Here is a 7,500-nt window from a genome sequence, read left to right on the forward strand (position 1 = left end):
CTCCATGCTCTCGTAGCCCGGCTCGGGCCTCTGCAGCGCGGCGGCGTCGCCCGCTGCCCGCCGCGCCTCCTCCTGCAGCCGCTGGGCGGCGAGCAGGAACTCGGCGGCGCCGCTCGCCTGCAGGCTCAGCGTCAGCCGCTCCTGCAGCTGCGCGCCGAGCTGCAGCTGCCGCTCGTACGTCTCCGTCAGCGCCCGCAGCGCCGCCACCTTCTCCCGCTCCTCGCCGCCGACGCGCTCCAGCAGCACGCCCTTGCGCTCCTCCAGGATGGCGAAGAGCAGGTCGAAGCTCTCGCCCAGCCGCCGCCGCTGCAGCTCGCCGTTCTCCTGGATCAGCGCGCACGTGTCGTCCATCGCCGCCATCGCGGCCCGGGTGCTCGCGTTGGCGGCGGCGAGCAGCTCCACCGCCGCGCGCAGCTCGCCCTTCTGGCTCTGGTACACGGCGTGCAGCGGGGACACCTCGCAGTCCTTGTGCTCGCCGAACACCTTGCACAGCGAGCAGGTGGGCGTCTGGCAGGTGACGCAGAAGATGTTGATGCGCTCGTCCTCGTGCTCGGCGCAGCGCGGCTGCTCGGCGCCCGTGTCTTTGAGCGGCGCGTCGTCCTCGCCGCGCGGCGAGTCGTCCTCGCCCGCCTTGCTCTCCCGCTGCTGCTTGCAGAGCTCGATGATGTTCTCCACCAGCAGGTTCCTCTGCAGCCCGAACACGCCGTGGCGATCCAGCACCACCTCGAAGCGGCAGGTCGGGCAGCGGAAGGTGCCGCCCGAGTAGCGGTAGGGGTTGCGCGACTCGTAGAGGTCGTTGGCGCAGCCGCGGCACAGGTTGTGCTGGCACGGCAGGATGACCACGGGCTTGGTGAACATCTCCAGGCAGATCGGGCAGCTCAGCTGCCGCTCCATGGTCTCCGCGGCGCTCAACGCACGCACCACCTGACCCGTTTGGATGTCCATTCTTTGTCGTGTGGTTGTTGTCTCGGCTCGGTGTAGCTCTCTCGGCGTCTTCGCTCCGAGGGTTATTTCAGTCTGCCGCAGTCCGGATGCCACGAGGCCTTTATAGGGAGGGAAACCCGAGCTGCCGGCCTCTCTCTCTGCTGATCCGGAAATAGACTTCCCAGCAGCCTTTGCTGCTGCTGCGGCACATGCCTGACCGAGGGTCAGACGCCTTCCAGAACAAACTCCAACAACAACATGTTGCGTGACCTCTGTTTACATGTTGAGGCTCCTCCATCACTGATCCAGTCAATTGTGAAAAAACATTTCATTGGAAAGAAGCCTAATGATGTTCAAAGTTGGATATCCGCGAAATCTCGACGGGCGCACGAGCACATGAGTTTCCGTACTGTTTTCGCAGTGTTTTCACACTGATTTTGTACTGTTCTCACACTGATTTTGTACTGTTCTCACACTGATTTTGTACTGTTCTCACACTGATTTTGCAGTGTTTTCACACTGATTTTGTACTGTTCTCACACTGATTTTGTACTGTTCTCACACTGTTTTTGCAGTGTTCTCACACTGATTTTGCAGTGTTCTCGCACTGTTTTTGCAATGTTCTCACACTGTTTTTATGCTGTTTTTCACACTGTTTTGCAGTGTTTTCACACTGTTTCCGTACTGTTCTCACACTGTTTTTGTGCTGTTTTTCACACTGTTTTTGTGCTGTTCTCACACAGATTTTGTGCTGTTTTCTAAACTGTTTTCTACAGTTTTTGTGATGTTTTTTCACACTAGTTGTTCCTCTACTCAGCCTCTATGTATTTCTACACTTGTGTCCTTTGGTTGTGGCTGTTACAGGTTTCTACCGTATCGTGTGTATTTATGTATTTCTACAATACATGATTTGTTTTTTATGTTCTGTGAATCAACTAAACAATATTATTTCATCATGTCGTTTCCCGTACGATAACAACAACACAGACGCCAGCGAGAACACAGAGTTGTAATGATTTGGCAGATAAGACGGTAAGACTCGTGAGAAGAAACCGGAGAGCCGAGTGATGTAAGAAGAAGTTCCTCCACAACGACAACATGTTCTACATGACATCTGTTTACATGTTGAGTATATCATATTTACTGAAGACTTCTCACATGCTCAAGTCACAAAGACACAGAACATAAAGAACTGAACTGGGATACATAAGAAGCCTTCTAACCCTCCTGTTTGTCTTCGGGTCAAATTTGACCCATTTTTAACATTTCTTTATCAGAAATTTTGGTTTCTTTCAACCAAATTGCCCAAAAGAAACACGGAAGGTTACATGAAATGCTCTTCACAAGTCAAATTAAGGATCAGTTTACTACTTTTATTGAATCTTTGGTGTTTAATTTAATTTTATAGAATTATTCTGACTTCACTTTGACAGTCTGTCAAAGGAATGAATGTTGATGGATATTCCTTTGATCTTAAATATTAGTCAAAATTATTCATACTTTCTGCTTTTTTGACTCAAAAGTTAGATATAATTTCACATATGCTACATGAGGTGTATTGACCATAAATTTCAAAAATGAGTGTAAAACTAGAGGTAATAAGTTGTTGTTAGTGTAAACTGGTGGAAGTGGAAAAAAAGCGCCAAAAATGTCGAAAAATGAAAGAAATAGTTTAAAATTAGTGAAAAAAAGTGTCCAAAATTTATTTTTTTATTTTTTTGATGTCCTTGGATTATATTCAAAAAGTTTCTTTATCAGAAATTTGGGGTTTCTTTCAACCAAATTGTCAAAAAAATAACGTGGATGGTTCCCTACAACGCTCTTCACAAGTTAAATAACTGATCAGTTCACTACTATTATTGAATTTGGGGCTTTTATTTAATTCCATAGCTTTTGAAGATTAAAAATTGAATGAAGAACACTGGAAAAAAAACAACAGAAATGTCCAAAAAAACCACAGAGGAAATCAAGAAAGACATTGGAAAAGTGAGAAAATGTCAAAAAGTGACAAAAAAATGTCAGAAAAACTTGGTAAAAACAACAACAATGTCCAAAAAAATCTACAAAGAACTTCGGGAAAAGACATTTTTTAAATGTCGGTCAAAAGTTGGATTTTCCAAAGTTGAAGTTCGTATATTTGCGAGTTTAACCCTTGTGTTGCCTTCCAGTCAACCTTGAAAAAAACACTTATTTTTTCGACGTTTTTGACGCCTTTTTTTCAGAGTTTGTTTTTGCTTTTTCCAACATTTTTAATTGTAAAATTTTTCTTCCAAACATGTTCAGCGCTTATTTCTACGTCCCATATTTTCTGATATAAAACAAAAATTGAAAACGGGTCAATTTGACCCGAAGTCAACACAAGGGTTTAAATGGGCGTGAAATGACAGACACATGATGTACACATTCATTCATCACAAACACTCACGTGTGTGGCGCAGCTGAGGCGGGGATCGAACCTGCGTCTCCTGGAGTCAGGACAGTGTCCCTCACCACTGGACCATCTCTGAGGAGGATCCACCGAGGAGCTCCGCGTGTGTTCGTCTGAAGAGACAGAGAAATCATGATTATGATGATTTAATGGATTCATAATTAATAATAGTATTATTTCATGTTTTATAAAGTCTTCTCACTCACAGTTTGGTTGACATAAAGTCATCAAAAACCTTCTGTAGCCATCATAGATTACGTTCACACCCCAATTCTTTATGCTTAATTCAGATTTTTTTGCGCAGATCTGATTTTCTGTTTGGCTGTTGACATTACCTTTTAATATGTGGCCTATATCGGCTGCCCAGGGAGCTCAGTTGGTAGAGAAGGCGCGCCCTTATATAGAGGTTTACTCCTCAACGCAGTGGGCCACAGGTTCAACTCCAACCTGCAGCCCTTTACTGCATGTCATCCCCCTCTCTGTCTTCAGCTGTCCTGTCAAATAAAAGGCATAAAATGCCCCAAAAAATGATCTTAAAAACTAAAAAATGTGGCCTATATCAGATTCCAGCGTGAACTGTTTCGAACTGACCCGCGCGCCCAAAAGACCAATAACGATGACATCAGACGCAGCACGCTGTTGCACTAACGTTAGGGAGGTTATGGAGGAAGTCAGCATGTTAAAATGCCCTAACATTAATGAGCATACACACTAATGAGGTCTAACCCCTCCCCCTCCCTGCAGTGACTCCATCACTCTTCTCCATGTTGTAGCCTAGTCAGGTTGTTAATGTTACTCTCTGTGTCTTCGGCTAACTCATAATTGTGACACATGTCGATGTAGATTGACGTAAAAGTCGCATCAAATCCTCCTTGGTTGGTCACACACATAAATCAGACCTGGGTCTGACTCAGGACCACATATGGAAGTGGTCTACATCGGATTTGAGTGTTCACACAACTTCTGAAGAAGTCTGACCTGCTCACTTGATCCTAAAAAAATCTGATGTTTATTTTCAGATTTTTTTCAGACTTTTGCAGTCTGAACGAAGCCATCAGAGCAGAAACATTGATTACATTTTTCCAAGCAGCAGCTCGGCCCAATTCTGCTTCGAGTGTCTCGTAATCCCAGTTTGGAAAACTGGACCAGATCAACATTTGCGAGTGGCCAGATTTGGACCGCGGGCCTTGAGTTTGACACGTGCGTTAGGGCATCAGTAGTCTATATATACGACACGTGTGTCTGTGTGTGTGTGTATATATATATATATATATATATATATATATATATATGTGTGTGTGTGTGTGTGTGTGTGTCTGTGTGTGTGTATCTCTGTCTGTGTGTGTGTGTGTGTGTGTATATATGTATATGTGTGTGTGTATCTCTGTCTGTGTGTGTGTGTGTGTGTGTCTGTCTGTGTGTGTGTCTCTGTTTGTGTGTGTGTGTGTGTGTGTGTGTGTGTATATATATGTATATGTGTGTGTGTATCTCTGTTTGTGTGTCTGTGTGTATGTCTGTGTGTGTGTCTATATATGTATATGTGTGTGTGTGTGTGTGTGTGTGTGTCTATATATATGTATATGTGTGTGTGTATCTCTGTTTGTGTGTCTGTGTGTGTGTGTGTGTGTCTGTGTGTAAACAGTCAGACAGCTGCAGCCTCGTGTCGCAACATGTTAGGAAACATTTTAACTAACAGATATCAGCTGATTACTGACATTAAGACAATTATTTTTTGTATTTACAAGTTTTCTTTGATGTTCTGTTTAAATATGCAAATTCTATTACATTTAATGTAGTTATTTTGTAAATCTTTATCCCTTTATTCCCTTAAATTCCCTTATATGTATATGTATATATGTATAAATATTATTTAAATGCATATTTTAAATCCTTAATCCTTTTTTATATTCTTTATTGCATATTTGAAAAAAATGTATCTGTATAATGCAATTATTTTATAATACAATATCCTTTTATTTTAAATCAGTTTTATTAGATTAAGTATTTAAAATAATTCAATAAAAATAATTAAAGATAATATGATATAATTAAATAATCAGTATAATAATCATTGGGTAAATGAAATAAAGGCATATAGTATTACAAAATAAATACACATGAGTAGGTAAAATTTAATTTAAAAAGCTGAGTTAGTGTATATGATAAAAACATTCAAATTAAAATAATAAAAACTGTAAAATGTTTGCCTTCTGGCGCTCTGCTTGTAGTTCCTGCTGATGTCCACCAGAGGGCGATTTGACAGTTTAATTATTTTAATATATCGATTATAGTGAGTTCCAGCTGTCAGCTGCTGGTGTCTGGTGTAATGGCGCCCTCTGGTGGAGATCAGCAGGAACTACAAGCAGAGTTGAACACACAAATACACACATTAAAACATGTTTACAGTTTATTCTGACTTCATTTGTTTAATAAAGATTTTGCCATCAACATCTCAAAAGGGGAATATTATACTTTTACTACTATATTACATTTAACATATTTAAATTGATCGATTAAATCGATATCTTAAAATAATTAAACTGTCAAATCGCCCTCTGGTGGAGATCAGCAGGAACTACAAGCAGAACTACAGGAACGTTTTTCCAGGTTTTTCCTCAAATGTTTTTTTTTTTTAATATAGAAGAGAAAGTATAATATTCCTCTCTTGGATGTTGTGAAGGGCATAATGTTGAAATAATTCTCAAATTAAAACATAAAAAACCTTTAAAGGTTCAGTGAGTGAGTTCCAGCTGCTGGTGTCTGGTGTAATGGCGCCCTCTGGTGGAGATCAGCAGGAACTACAAGCAGAGCTGAACACACGTTTCTCCTTTTTTTATTTAGACTATAATCGATCAATTTAAATATGTTAAATGTAATATAGTAGTAAAAGTATAATATTCCCCTTTTGAGATGTTGATGGCAAAATCTTTATTAAACAAATGAAGTCAGAATAAACTGTAAACATGTTTTAATGTGTGTATTTGTGTGTTCAGCTCTGCTTGTAGTTCCTGCTGATCTCCACCAGAGGGCGCCATTACACCAGACACCAGCAGCTGACAGCTGGAACTCACTCACTGAACTTTTAAAGGTTTTTAATGTTTTATCTTATGAACTATTCACACATTTTCCTCTACATTTCAGAGAGGATTATTATACATTTACTACTAAATTAGATCCAATATCTTTTAATTAATTGATTAAAAGCAAAAGAAGGTGCATAGAATAATTAATAGAAAAATCATCATATAAAGTTATAGATTATTTTAACTTAATGAATTCTTAAAATTTTAATTAATTAAACTAATAAAGTGGGTTAGCGTATATGATAAAACATTAAAATAATAAAGGTAAAGAACTGTGAACATGCTTTAGTGCAGGGGTCTCAAACTCAATTTACCTGGGGGCCACTCGAGGTAGAGTGTGGGTCAGGCAAGTATTCAACAAAACTTCTTAAATAAATCTTGTTGGCTCAATAGACATTTTTTAAGTTCTCTCTCTCATCTCGCTGGTATTTTGTTTACTCCTCAGCATGACGTCTGATGTTATATTCCTTGTACACCTCGTCTTTCTCCGTGCACATGAGACACGTAGGGGTGCCCCTGTGCTCGATAACAAAATATTCTGTCTCCCACTTTCACTGAAATTGCCTGAGCTCGTCGCCAACGTTCCTCTTCAGGGCACGTTTTGAGGGAGACCTGACTGGGACTGGGTGATGGCACATATTTTCTGTCACTCCAGAACACGTTTCAACCAAGTGACTAACGCTGATACTACCCCAGGTACTTCGCGGTTGGCTAGTTTGACAACCGTTGACAACAAACGCTGCAGGAAGCTGTCCCGAGACTAGCTAGTTAGCTAGCTGGTAGCCCGTAAGTGATAAATAAATAAATAAATAAAAGCGTGGCGAGCGCGGCACACGCAACGACTCAACAAAAAGGTGCGTTTCAGATCAACGCGCGGGCCTCAATTGGCCCCCGGGCCGCGAGTTTGAGACCCATGCTTTAGTGTCTATTTGTGTCTGCAGTTCCTGCTGATCTCCACCAGAGGGCGCTTTGGTGGCTCTCATACACTCACCTAAAGGATCATTAGGAACACCATAGTAATACTGTGTTTGCCCCTGTCCTCTCAGTATGGGCCAACAGTTATAC

General features: G+C 41.7%; 1 pseudogene; it reads right to left on the minus strand.

Annotated features, from left to right (window-relative positions):
• LOC114551062 (E3 ubiquitin-protein ligase TRIM63 pseudogene) overlaps nt 1-1,004 on the minus strand; it is a 1,263-nt pseudogene extending 259 nt beyond the window's left edge.
• Nucleotides 1,005-7,500: the final 6,496 nt, after the last annotated feature.

This window comes from Perca flavescens, chromosome 24 (assembly GCF_004354835.1).
Source record: "Perca flavescens isolate YP-PL-M2 chromosome 24, PFLA_1.0, whole genome shotgun sequence".
NCBI classification, from domain to species: Eukaryota; Metazoa; Chordata; class Actinopteri; order Perciformes; family Percidae; genus Perca; species Perca flavescens.